Source organism: Apteryx rowi, unplaced genomic scaffold, assembly GCF_003343035.1.
Source record: "Apteryx rowi isolate R43461 unplaced genomic scaffold, aptRow1 scaffold_399, whole genome shotgun sequence".
Classification (NCBI taxonomy): domain Eukaryota; kingdom Metazoa; phylum Chordata; class Aves; order Apterygiformes; family Apterygidae; genus Apteryx; species Apteryx rowi.
In genome coordinates, this window is record NW_020450518.1 from 272,219 (window position 1) to 285,590 (window position 13,372).

Sequence of the window (13,372 nt, forward strand, 5' to 3'; positions counted from 1 at the left end):
CATTCCAAGAAACCGTGGCATTGGGAGAACATCAGAAGGTCTTGAAGGTTTTAATGACTGGGTTTACTGAATTAGAAATTAGAATAAAATTCTTGCTTACTAACCTTTCAGTGCCTGATTGGATGCTTTTGTGCTYCTATCTAAATCCTTAGACAAGTGGCTTGATTTTAAAGGTTCAGAGATTGTCTGCCAGCTCTCTCCAGATTGTTTGCCTGTCTTTAGGGATCGATTTTTAAAGCTGGTTGTAGATTAATGCAGTAGGAAAGGCACTGAATTTCTCTGAATTGGTATCTGAACATTAATTCTACAGTTTAGCTTGAGTTTGAGCATTAAGTAGTAAGATACTGCTTCTTTATTTGTATTTTTGGCAAGAGCCCTACCCAAATGTAGCATAGCAAAATAAGCCTTGGCTTTACTGTTCTAACGGTCTAAAACCATGAAGAAATACAGCAAGCAGCTGGAAGCAGCCTAGGTGTTATGACTGGCATAAGGAGATGTAAGCACAATCTCAGAGTGGGAAAGCTCGTGCTAGCAGGTATCCTGCTCTTGTGAAGGTGGGTTTGCAAAGATACAGGGCAGGACCACGCTCCAGACAGGACCTGCATGCTGTGACTCTCCCATGCAGGTRGCCTGGCTTCCTGACTGGCTTTTCAGATTATTTAAAGAGTGAAAAGCAATCATTTGGGATCTGGAAGTGATGCCAAGGAGCCTTGTAAAAATCTGTGAGGCTCCCACTCTCTGGCCAAGCATTTCCCTCCACATTGTGGGCTGACGCTGCAAGAACGCGTACAGGAATGGATGAGAGAAGAGAAGGAAGAGGTTTCTGGGGACAGCAGCCAGGTCTGTCCTAAGGAAATGCTTAGAGCCTGGCCTGTTGTGGAACTGAGCTCTTTAGGCTTCCACAAAAATGAAGTATCAAGTGGCAAGAGTCACATTCACTGGTTCCTACGTTACCACAGCAATACAGAGAGAAAGAGTTCTTCCCGCTTATGTGAGCTAAATAGTTACTATATCTTCCCCATTCCCAAAACAGAAGACATTGGACAACCCCTTCATCTTTTTGCAGGGGGAAGCTGTGGATATCCTTGGTTGTCCCAAAAAGTTTGCAAGTGAAGGCAGGAAGCATCAGGGAAATTTCTATCCTGTATAAAACTGTAGCTCAATATCTTGCTGCAGACACTGGCCAGAACCAGCACCGCAGAGGAAACTACAAAAATCTCTCTAGGATATGTTATGAGGTGAGATACCTCAAGAAAAAGATTTCTCCTGGCCCCTTTTCTCTCCCTAGTAGCTAGAGACTGGGCCACACACTAAGTTATAGGAAATTATAGCTGTTCTTAAGCTTAATAATATCTATTACAGCTCTGGATAATGTATTCTTTCCCTATACAGCTAATTTTTCCTTTGAAGGGTATTGGCCCCAAGGCAACACTCTTCTAATAAACTAACCAGGATCAGGGCTTGGGCCCACGCACTGTCCTGAAATAGTCCAGGCTGTGTAATTGTGCGTGTTCCCTGGTGTGGTTTTGGCCCTCTTCTCAGACTGTTTCCAGGCAGAGCTCAGGGAGGATGAGTTGTTCTCAGCAGGCGGCACAGCTGAGGCCATTACGTTTTGGTGTGGAAGAGAGTTTGGTTGTACGGATGTGGGCTGTGCTATGCCGGTTGCCTTCCGGACCAGAAGGCAGTCTCTGAATTATCTTATTTACTAATAGGGATGTAGCCAGGAGTATTATGTGGCTCTGAACTCCAGAGACACTCGTTGTCCTGCTGTTCTTGGATTATTGCCTACCTACGGAGAAAGACTCCGGGAGTTAGCAGGCTTGGAGACAACGGCTCGACGGGGAAGGCAGCAAAATTCAGGCTGGGGAAAAAAGGATATTTTCGACAGTGTGCGTAATTAGCACTAGAGCACATCCCTAGAAAGCAGGGCGGATTCTTCATCGCAGGAAGGCTTCAGAGCTAAATCGGGTATTTTTCTGTAAGGTGACGCTCCAGCCGGGGGCAGATTTCCCAGCAAAGACGAGGGGTCTGTATTCCCCTGCAGCGGTAGCTCTGCCTCGCGGGGGGCGAGGGCTCTGGACTGCGTGAGGGCACGGTGCCGTTTGTTGCTCCGCGTGCAGGTATCACTACGGCCCGTGTTTCTCCAGAGGTCTGGGGTGGTGATAACAGCAGGCCTGAACATCCCCAGGTTGATTTCGGATGATGCCCCCTTGATGCCCCGCGAGATGAGTGTTCCTCTCTCACKGGCACCGCCGTTGCTTGGCAGACTTTTCTTGTGTCTCTTCTTCAGCTTTGCTCGGATGCGGAAAAGACTTTCTCTACTGGTTGGGACAAGTTAAAAGGAGAAGAGGGGACCAGGATATTCAACAGGATACCTACGGGCACAGCTGAAATGTTTCGGATGATTTAAAATGGGTTTTCGTCGTTTGCTTAGTGGATTTGTATGTGGGCACTACTGGTAAAAGCAGTGCTTTTCTTTACAGCTTAACATGTCAGAAATAAAAAAAAAATCACTACCAAAATTGAAAGGGTAACTTTAAAGCCCTCCAAGCTCATTTTGCCTCCATTTTCCATTGAAGCCTTTTAATGTTTTATAGCTGGTATGGAATCAAATCAAATATTTGGTCGTAACTGCTCTGGAGATCCCCAACTCTCTTTGGCCCAACCATCAGGTGAGTAGGTGTTTCAGTGCTTCACTTCATGATGCTTAATTGACTTAATAGCCTAAATTTGGTTTTCAGAATTGATTTACTTGTGTAAGACCCTGCAGCCTACTGGCTTTCAATAAGCTGAAGTGTTTAACTCTGCAAGTGGGTCAAGGTGGGACCTCACACACTGAAGGTACTGCAGCCTGGGTAATGAACAGTAATTTGTTAAGCCGACTGCCAGGCTGATTGCCTTAGATTTTGATTGCTTATGTTCACATCCCCACGCTCCAATATTCCTAAGTCCTTTAGCCGTTGCAGTACTGAACACTGCTAAATACCCATAAAATCTGGGCCGCGGTCTTCTTGTACCTGAGCAACTGTCTTACTGTCACAGCAGTGATCTCCCATCGTTGGCCAGATGTCTTCCATGAGATACACGTGAAACTTGCAAAGTCATTATAAGAATAAAAAAGTCTGCCCGGAGAGCTTTGGGTTCACATCTTTCATATTTCGTTTGCAGCATTGTATTTCACCCCATTGTCTGTGACTGTAGAATAAATCCAGAATAAGCAGTACTGGCTTTAATGAAGATATACCAGATTTTCACTGCAGGTAAATTGGCAGTATTGCCTGCTTCGCTAAGAAATTGGGTATTGCCATTGCTTTGTTACATTCTTAAAGGTTTTTCTTTTCTTTTTTTTTTTTTAAACAGCTGCCAAAGCTGAATAGTGGCTGGTTTGTGTCCAGTGAAGAACAAACTTGGGATAAATGGAACAGCTGCACAAAGATGTTCAACATAATAGGTAATGCAAGTCTTTAAACAAAACCAGTGCCATCAAAGCCAAAAACTGAAAAGCTCTTAACAAAAAGCATATTTGTAAAGCACAGATGGAAAAAAAATTGTTCTGAGCTGTATAACAAGATCKCATCAATCAACCCAGCAGCAATGACATGCAGCAACCTTCACACATGACCAAAAACCATAACCAKAACCAGACACAATACCAATAGTGCCAAACTACTCAAAAAGCAAGAGAGATTCAGGGTGAACAATGTCCTGGGAGACTGAGGACAGACAGGAGGCATAGTACTTACAGAGGTGTTTTAACTCCATAAAGCTGGGGTTTTGGAGAATTAGGAATGGATAAGTCCAATACATTTTTCAACAAATCAGTTAAAAATACAGCCTTGCGCTCTCAGTCAGGTTTTTTTGTGTATACTAAAAAAACCCCAGTGATGATAGAGCTGTCCGTAAGATGAAGCAAGCACCATGATATATTCCCTGGCATATTTTTACGTCATTTTTGCCACTAGATGTCTCTGCTGACTTCACAGTGCTCTTCATGAGCTGCTTTCTCTGRTAAACAAGAGACACCAAGGTGGAAGTCAAGCGGTGACAAAACCTGCTTGTGACTATAGTTTCTAGGGTTTTGCTTCTCTGTAACAATTTCTTCTGTTTAAGACAGAGATATGAGTTCTTGAGAGCTTTCTTAGACAGCTCCTCTTTTGCAGGGGTCAGAATGGGAATAAGAAAACCTTGCTGTCATCCATCCATCATTGCTCCTATTTCAGAGCCTTTGTTGCTCATTCCCACCGTTGATTCTCGTCCCCTTCCTGACTCCGTGATGGTCTCTCTGCTGATTTCCAGGGATCTCTCTCCTTAGACTTAATGTGCACCTCCAAGTGCTGTGAGCTAACAGCATCCGTCCCTTGAAAACATCCTGCAGCCACCACAAAGGCTTGTGGGGCATCTTACATAGCTCAGAGTGCCTGGTCAAGACACCGTTTCAATAGGAGCTAATGGTAGACATAGGAACAAGGGCAGGGGAAGTCATGGGGACAAACGTATATGGTCAGGTACAGACGTTGACTCCCAAGCTCCTATACTCCAAGATGTGAGGTGGTTCCAATTCTGAAACCAAGTCAGGCCGTGCCCTAGCTATACAGTTCCTCTGAGAGTCAGGACTGGTTAAAATGATGGCAGCAGTGGCTGCATGTCCTCTGGAAGAGAGCTGGTTGTTTTCTGCTGGTTCATGACAAGGTGGATGGGGTTAGTGTACCCTTTGGCCATGGCTCCAGGATGGTCCACAGAGACTGAGATATGGGACGAGGACTAGAGTCACAGAAGGAGTTAAGGCCCTAACTTTCTTCTTGGTTTTACGGATTCCCCAATGCCCTGTCTGAGGTTATCCACAGCCACAGAGTTCTTGCTGTACACAGCTTCTTATGTCCTTCCTTCCCTGCCCAGCAACCTGGTCCTGGAGTATGATCCTTAAACTTGGTGTCTGTGTCTGTCACAACAACCATACACAAAAAAATTTCTAGCTGAAGCCTCCCACAAGGCATATTTTGGTTTGACATATCCTTGGTCATTCCCCCACAGTGAGAGCACTGCCTGGGAGTGGAATATCCCTTTTCTAACCCGTTCGCTATCTGACCTGGAGCAGGGACTGGAGCTCAGGGCTCCCCCAGGCCAGCAGAGCCCTCAGTATTTAGGCTATTGAGACTTCGTAGTGAGTCTTTGATAGTTGCTTTGTCAGATCCTTAAATGCATATTGGGCTGTTGAAAGTGAGCAGAAAGCTGTGATAGAGCTGAGTGAATTCCTTTTTCCTTGAAAAAGTAGGTTGGGTCAAAATCAAATTACTAGAAAGTTGAGTTTCCATGTGGTGAGTAGTTTTGGCAGGTTGGAAACGATGAAAAAAGTCTCAGAAAAAAAAAAACCTGTTTGAATTTGGGAGCTAAACTTAGAGCTGGGTAACAGTGACAAAACGGAGATGCTGGAAGTTGCAACAACTTTGATGCTGTAGCACTTCAGATGTAAATGCTACCCGGCTTAAAGGTTAAGCAATATGTGCCAGAGGTAGAAGCTATGGCCCCAAGGGGTCATGCTACAGCAAAACTGTGCCTTAGGTTTCTGATAGCCCTAGCAATACTAAACCTGGCATTTATTGTGTTGTTTCATGCTGTGATTTTAGCTGAGGCTGCAGTGGAAGTCAGTACTGTTTGCCTGAGATTTGAGAACTAAATCCTGGTCCCAAATAGATTTTGCTATTGATATCACTACAGGGACTAGTCCCTCCCCTAAGAGACCTTCTGCCCTCTAGGACAGGCACAAGCATGCTCTGGACAGGCTTTGTGGAGGAATTTGAAGCTTCAGGGTGATAACCCTCTGCCTCTGTCAGCAGTGAGGTGGGACGTGAAATGTTGTTTCATTAAAGGTCTGATCCTGCTGTGCAAATTCCTGCTGCGGTCATGGGGAATTTCAGGGTATGGAAGCCATATGGACTCTGCGTGATACAAGTGATTCTTTAAGTATGGGTACTTTGATGTCTTCACCATTACAGTGAATAGGTAAACTCAGCAAATGACTTCAAAAGTCTTCATTGCTTTTTCTTTTTGCAGGTCACTACTTTGTTTCMTTTAATTTCTGTAGACAAACAAAACTGGGAAGTTTTCAGTGCCAAATGACACCAACCCAATTTCACCATGTTCCCATGACAATTCAGGGCAGTGGCCAAGTGCAAGGAAATTCCAAGGATGCTCAAAGGCATATCTCAGGGGAGGAGCTTGGAAGAAAATATCAGGGAGTTTATGTTTTAACAGGCTGCTCTCAAGATAATGGTGAGAATTAGAGAGTTTTGTCCCCTTTCCATTATTTAGCTCAGTATCTCTGTAGCAATTATCAGAAAGGAAGCACTGCACGGGATAGGTGGGGCTTTAACAAACAACTGCATGATACAAATTCAGAGACTGGCAAATATGGTCAGTGTATCTTCTGAACTCACATGACAGCACATTCAGTCTGAGTTTAAAACCAGTAACTGTATGAAGAAAAGGTGAAATCCAGAGCTTGGGCTGGGCCCTGGGTCTGAGATCACATCTCCAAATAAAAGACCTGAGAACAGGAGGTTACATGACTCTCTCCTCTCTTTACTTACTTCCACTAATGGAAAAGGTGCACCTAAAATTGATGTGTATTTAAGTGCAAAGCCCTTTTCTCCTTTCCCTGTGTACCCTGTTTGCTTTCTTAGTTATGATTCAGGTCAGCATTAAGCCTTGGCATAGTATACAGTGCTGTTCTGAATTTCAAAGGATTGCATTCCCACTGTGTCATCAAGCTGCCATGTGGTGTAGGGTAACCGACTTAACATCTCTGTTCCTCAGTTTGACCATCTTAAGAAAGAGAACAACGATATTGGCTGAAAGGCTGAGACTTAATGCAATATTGAGCAATATGGGCTGAGACTTAAATGCTTGACAAGCCTTGAGGGACAGAAATGATACTGAGCTGCATGAACASCAGTCCCATATTGAAGAAGGAGGAAACGAGGAGTTATACATGCTAGTTGCGCTCCAGTGTGGACATTATTTCCAGGAACCAAACAGTCAAATCTCACATTAAAAAAACTGCTTTAAACTTGAGATTGCATCCACTGAAACTGATGGCATTATACTGGATTTGCTGTAGAGAACTGATAATTACCCTACCAGTATCTTGTTAAAAGGAATTATATAGGGACTTTTTCACATTTGAAGGCTAGATGAGTCTAGCATAATTAACTAGTTTGATCTAATACATCATGCAGATCACTGACTTTCATTCAGTGTTTTTTTAGAACATGCTCCAAAACCTGGGATTGTATTAGAGCATTGTTTTTAGGAAGATATTTGCTTCCTAAGCTTCTCATGAAGGTTTGTAGACTCTTGGCGTTGCATGTAAGTACTCTTAATGGGAGCAATGCATAGTCTACTTGAGACGCCTGACTTAAGTGCCTGGACTACTTCGACCGTACATGGAGCTGGACTGTTACAGCCATGGGTACAAAGAAACCAAACTGGCTCATCACTTTGTTAAACTGAATCATCAGAGCAGTGACAGCTAAGTTGGATTCTTGGAGCTGGYTGTAAGAATACATCGGATGTGACAAAATTGTGATACAAGGTTTGGACAACAACCTTGACATGAATCAGTGGTGTGCCCTTACGGAAATGTAAGCCAGTTGCATACTGGRCTACCTTAGCAAGAGTGTAGTCAGCAGGYYGAGGGAAGTGATTATCCCCCTCTGTCTGGCACTTGGGAGACTGCATCCTGATACTGGGTCCAGTTTGGGGTTCCCCAGTGTCAGATGGTAACAGATGGGAGTGAACCCAGAGGAGCCGCCAAGATGATTAGGGCTGGAGCAGGGGACGTACGAGGAGAGGCTGAGAGCTGGGCTTGTGCAGTGGGAGAGGAGAAGGCCAAGAGGGAYGTTGTTGCTATCTATGGCTACCTAATGGGTTGTAGAGAAGGTGAASCCAGATTTCTCTCAGAGGTACACAGTGGAAGGATAAGAAGTGAAGGACACGGGTTGTAGCCAGGGAAATTTCAACTATATGTAAGGAAAAAAGTTCTTCATATAGCCAAACACTGRAAAAGAAGCCTGGGTGGATGGGAATCTCCATCTCTGGAGATATTCAGAGCTTGCCTGGACAAGACCCTGAGCAACCTGATTTAGTTGCCCCCCTTTGAGCAGATACCCTCAGAGATCCTTTGCAACATCAATTATTCTGTGATTCTGTGAAGCTATGTCACTGAGGTGGCTGAGAGGAGGTGTTAAAGGTGAGAGATGCATGCGCGGAGATGGGTTCAGACCAATAGAAAGTGAGAGGGGCAGGTCTGATCAGAGCTGAGGAAGAGCTCAGGGCAGAGGGATGATCTGTGACATGAATGGGGGACATGTTGTTTGCTAGTTCCTGTCAGCTCATCCATGCAGTAGCTGCCATCTTTCCCACTGACTCCAGACACGTGTTAAATGGGCTTTGTGCAGGGTGGTCTGCTGCCTGGTTTGCGGGTTGTACTGGTAGCACAAAAAAGCCCGTAAACACAATGTAAAGGGAAAAAGATGTGGTACTGAGCTGGGTTTTTTTCTCCCTTCCTTCTCCTCATAGGTAATACAGTTGATAAGGTTTTCCTTTCAGTCTTGGTCTCCCTTTGCTTCCAGGCTACATGAAGTTGGTTCGCCTCCTGAGCTGAACCTGAAGGCCCATGAATGAGCCTTACTCATTCACGGCTGAGGCTGCACCTCACTTGGCCAGTGTTCCCTGACAAGACTGTGGCACCATTGCTCGGCCAAGGAGATAAAACTCTCTGACTATATAAATATTAATGAACTAAACATGCCCAAATTACAGGCCTCAGTCAACTATACCAATAAACTGTTAGCGTAGTCCCTGGAACAGTTTTGTCCTAGACCAAGCAGTGCTGTTCCAAATAGTCCTGTAGTTGCATGGGCCAGGTAGCATTCCTGATGATTAGAATGGATGTGACCAACCTGTTCTGGAAAGCAATAGAGTTAAATGATAAAGGTATGGATCCTTCCACCTCAGCTGGCCATCAGGCCAAGGAACTGACCTTGGCAATGTTCATTTTTCTGGCATAGAAATGACTGTGATACTTAAGCCTCTGACCTAGAAGATGTTCTGGTAAAATGAGCTGCATAGATCACAGTGTTTCAGCTTTTTATGAGTTTGTTCAGTTCTGTCCCCTGCCGCATATGAAGTGCATTTGGGAGCTTAATCCTAAAGCTGGCAAGGGAAGAGGAGATGGGGTGGGAGCAGAGCAGATTTTATTGGATCGCTTTCACTCTGGGCTGAAGTCTCCAGCTTCCCAAGGACGCCTGGCATCTCACAGCTTTGCTGAAGCATGAAGTCAAGTAACTTGGCAACAGTCGAGCAATCAGTCACTCCTCTCTGCTTTTAAACTTACCCTAATTCTTTGTTCCAGTAGGAACCATTGAAATCAAAGTGGGAGACCATATTCAGGGTAGACGCTGAATACGAGGATGCAGAAAAGAGTTTGAGTGAAGTTTACAAGCAGCCTCTTTTGAAATAAGTTTGCCTGGCTGTAAGTCAGTTGTTCTAACTCATCTCTCCTTCGCCTTGCAAACTGTTTATACAAAAGGACAGCTACAGCCATGCTTTGTTAGTAATGCCCTTATGGCTCTGTAGCACATTTTGGGTCAACTCAGAGATCAGATTTCCAAACTGAACAGAAACTGCCTCTTTTAATAAATCAGCCTGATGTAAAGAGCTTCTTACCTGGTGATCTTTGGGGCAGCTTTACCAAACAAAGTAGGAAAATCCCAAAGCAGAATCCTCTATATGCAAGAGTGGCCTTCACCCTTGGCCAGCTGAAACGTCACATCAGAGCCCAGCACCCAGTTCCCACCAAGCAATGGCACTCATTTTTTCGAGAAAGCAGGCAAGTACCAGCAGGAACAGGGAAATGGTTAAAGGGCATGGGGAAGACAAGACAGAAAGATCATCAGATGGCAAGTCCTGTCTTCTCCCAAAAGCCTTCTTTTAAGAACAGATGCTGGAGAGGAAAGGTTAAAAATAATAACAGTATCTGGATTTAGGATACAGTAAACCTCCAAATTATTTGCTATTCTGCCCACACTTTACTTGTGTTTTACAGTGCCAGGAACTATCCATGCCAAGAGGAGCCAGTGATATGTGGACACACAGTCTGTGCAACACTGTCATATATTAACAGTGATTTTTATCATTATCTGGCTGCAGACAAGGACTAGTACTGGATCAATGAGAAAAATGGAAGTCACCCATGGAAATGTAATCTGAAGGGCAAAACGTGGATAGGAAGGAGACTACAGAAGTGCTGAACAGAACTCACTGTGCACCGCAAATTAGACGTGAGAGGGGAATAAGTCAGTGAGATTTTCAGACAGTCTCTCCTTGTACAATTAGGATGCAGTTACACCCAAAGACTCTGCAATCCTTTTGGTTACAGAAGTGCCAGAAAGAGGAAGGAGAGCGGAAAAAGGTGCAGATGCTCGCCACTGAGGACACTAGGAGGAAGACAGGATATGTGTAGGGTGGGATTTAGATCAACTTTATCCACCTAAGAGCTTCAAGTAGAGCTAGTTGACTGGACCCCCACTGTGACACACGGAAAAAGTGAGGCATTTCCAGAGGGAAATTATATGACTGTGTTAGATAGCCATCTTTGGGATGGGCTTGCTTAGCTGTGATGATACCCAGCTCTGTCTTTTCCCTGTGGGAAGGCACTAGGTGACTAACTTTTACACGGCTAAAGTTGATGGAAAGAATCCCACTCTTAAGGAGGCAAAAACAGGAAAATCCAGGCATGAATGCCCAAGTGACAGCTTGTAAGAGACACAGCCAGCAATCAGTTGCAAGTGTGAGAAGGGTGAGAACAGGAGGCTAAAGGGAGGGCTGCCGGGGGTGCCAAATGAGAGAGATTATTTGGAGTGGATCAAAGGAAAGGGAAGCAGGACATGATAATCTGGGACAGCCCTTCTCCCGGACGGGATCTACTGAGCTGCGAGCTAGTGCCTGCAGGGAAACAGCAGGAGCCCCAGGGACTAGTATGCTTAAAACGTGACTGGATAAAGAAGTGATGCACATGCTCTAAGGAACAGTCCCAGAGCAGGCAGGGACATCTGTAGTAAAAGACATCTCTAGCTCGTATTTCTTGTCATCAACTGTCTTACAAGAAATAGAGACTATTGGTCTTATTTGGAGACTATTGGTACTATTGTGGAAGAAATGCAGTAACCCATGGAGCAAAATCTCACCTGGCTTTATTAAAGGTGGTGACTTCATTACAGTGAATAAAGCTGAAACAGTTTTTCTAGGAAGAAGTTTGGAGGAGAGTGGGAAGACGCTTTTCCATGGACACAAGCACACACTACACATCTGACTGCCACTACTGAACTATTTGACTCTGGGGACCATGAGGTGGCGCAGTTACCCTGAATATCAAATCACAGCTGGCTGCACGCTGGCCAGGTATCTTCCCAAAATACGTGTCCGCTCCCCAGCTGCATAACTACTACCATGTGTTAAGGAACTGCTGCTTTATACACCATATAGCTACATCACCTAACCCCTTTTTTCCTTCCTGGGGAATAAGTGAGGTTCTGTGGGACAAGAAAGAGCAATCAAGCGTAGTGCACTCTGCTATTAGCTAGTGTGCCCCTTGCAAAGATCCCTTTCCTCTCCTTTTCTTAAATGGGGCTTTAAAAAAATAAACTAACAGCAAATGCATTTTATGCTTTCCCCCTGGAAAGCACTACAAGGCCATTGCTTGTTTTACTAGCAGGGGCGGCAGGATTCAAAACAACAGACACAGACCACATGGCAGAGGGTGTCAGATCCCCTGTGCAGAGCCCTGCTGTGGCTGCCCGCGCTCCGCGTGCCCCATCTCCAGGAGCGGGAATAAAAGGTCGGAGAACTGTATCCTGCTTGCAGATAGTCTCCAGTCCTGTATGTCATAGGGTCCTTTTAGTGTTTGGAAAGGGTGGTGGCTCCAGTGTCCTGGCTGATTTCCAGGGAATAGGACAGTGCTGAATCTCCATCGGTAAACTGGGCACGGGAGTTTTTCCTGCTGCCTGTTCCAAGCGGTTGTGTTGTCTTGCCGCATGCTCACAGATTGCCCCAAAGGCGGTTGCATTTCAGTGGAAAATTTGTGTGCAGTCTTGAAGTGAGACACTTATCCCTGAGCAGAGAGGACAGCCTGAGGCCTGTGTTTCACGTGAGCTCCGTTCTGCAGATAAAAATGCTCTGGGATACAAAGAACATTCCTCCCTCGGATATTGCATTTGCTCATTCAATGGCCCCAGCTTGTCCTCACCTAGGTTTGCCTTCAAAAGCTACAGTGAAGGTAAGGCAGATGCCTCTTCTGCAGCTCCTGGTAGTCGGCTGCTCCCTGAGGAGCGCGGCCATAACGTGCATGTGGCGTTGCACGCACAGAAACCTTATGGTGCTGCGTAAGCACCCATATGGGAAATATTCCCTGTCAGTAGGTTTTGGTATTCATTCCCTAGAGCTTCACTGATTCCTGGTGCGATACAGTAGGAACTCCGACTCTGCATGTGCATTTTGCTGTGTCTATAAATGCCCTCCCAGTGCGTCAGGCCCTGATTCTTATCACCTGAACACTTGAGAGATCAAAACTGCCGGAGAAAGACTTCTCCAGACTCCGCTGCACATGCCCCCCTGGGCATCTGCCCCTGTCCAGATGCTCCACTTTCCAGCGTGAGAGAGGCTTGGGCTGGAGTGAGTGCAGCACCCTGCAAAAGCACAGCGGGGAATGAATCCAGAGAGGAATCTCCTCCCTGGACCGAGAGTGCAGATCTCCTTGCATTTGGGGCAGACCGTCACTGGCAAGAAAGACTAACGGGTGCAGATACTGCTTTTCGCTCTAAGGAGAGAGGGGCAAGCGCCTCGTGTACAGCATGGAGCGGAGAGGCCGCTTCTCTGAGCATGTTCATGCCTTCAGAAATGCTTTTGCAATTGCCTTCCCAGCTCAGCACAGCGTCCAGCATGTCCTGCTTCTAACAGGACGGCGTTTTTGTTAGGAAAAGCACAGAAAACCCCTTCAGTGGCCTATATTTGCCCTACAGGCACTGCACTGACGCAGCGAAGCTGGGAGCCTGGGTCTCCTCTAGGCAACTCAGGAGCCCCACCAAACCCTCATGAGAACCGAATCACCCTTCGGGGATGCCCTTCTCTCTCCGTTGGGTGGCCAGGACTCCTGAATTACACCTTCAGGGATTGAAGTTGGGGCAACCGCTGCAATGGGGACCCGGTCACAGGCATCTCCGTTGCTGCTGGAGCTTTCCCCCGCGCTCCTTGGCGCCTGACTCATGAGCTTCGGCCGCTTTTGTTGTCCGCTCCTCGTTGAGAGCCGAGCCCTGCA

General features: G+C 45.9%; 1 long non-coding RNA gene across 1 annotated transcript; it reads left to right on the plus strand.

Moving 5' to 3' along the window:
- Positions 1 to 1,728: 1,728 nt before the first annotated feature.
- LOC112970408 lies at positions 1,729 to 6,550 on the plus strand. Its single transcript, XR_003254986.1, has 4 exons — positions 1,729 to 2,672; positions 3,169 to 3,260; positions 3,361 to 3,451; positions 6,052 to 6,550. It is a non-coding gene; the product is annotated as an uncharacterized LOC112970408 (long non-coding RNA).
- The last annotated feature ends 6,822 nt before the right edge of the window (positions 6,551 to 13,372 follow it).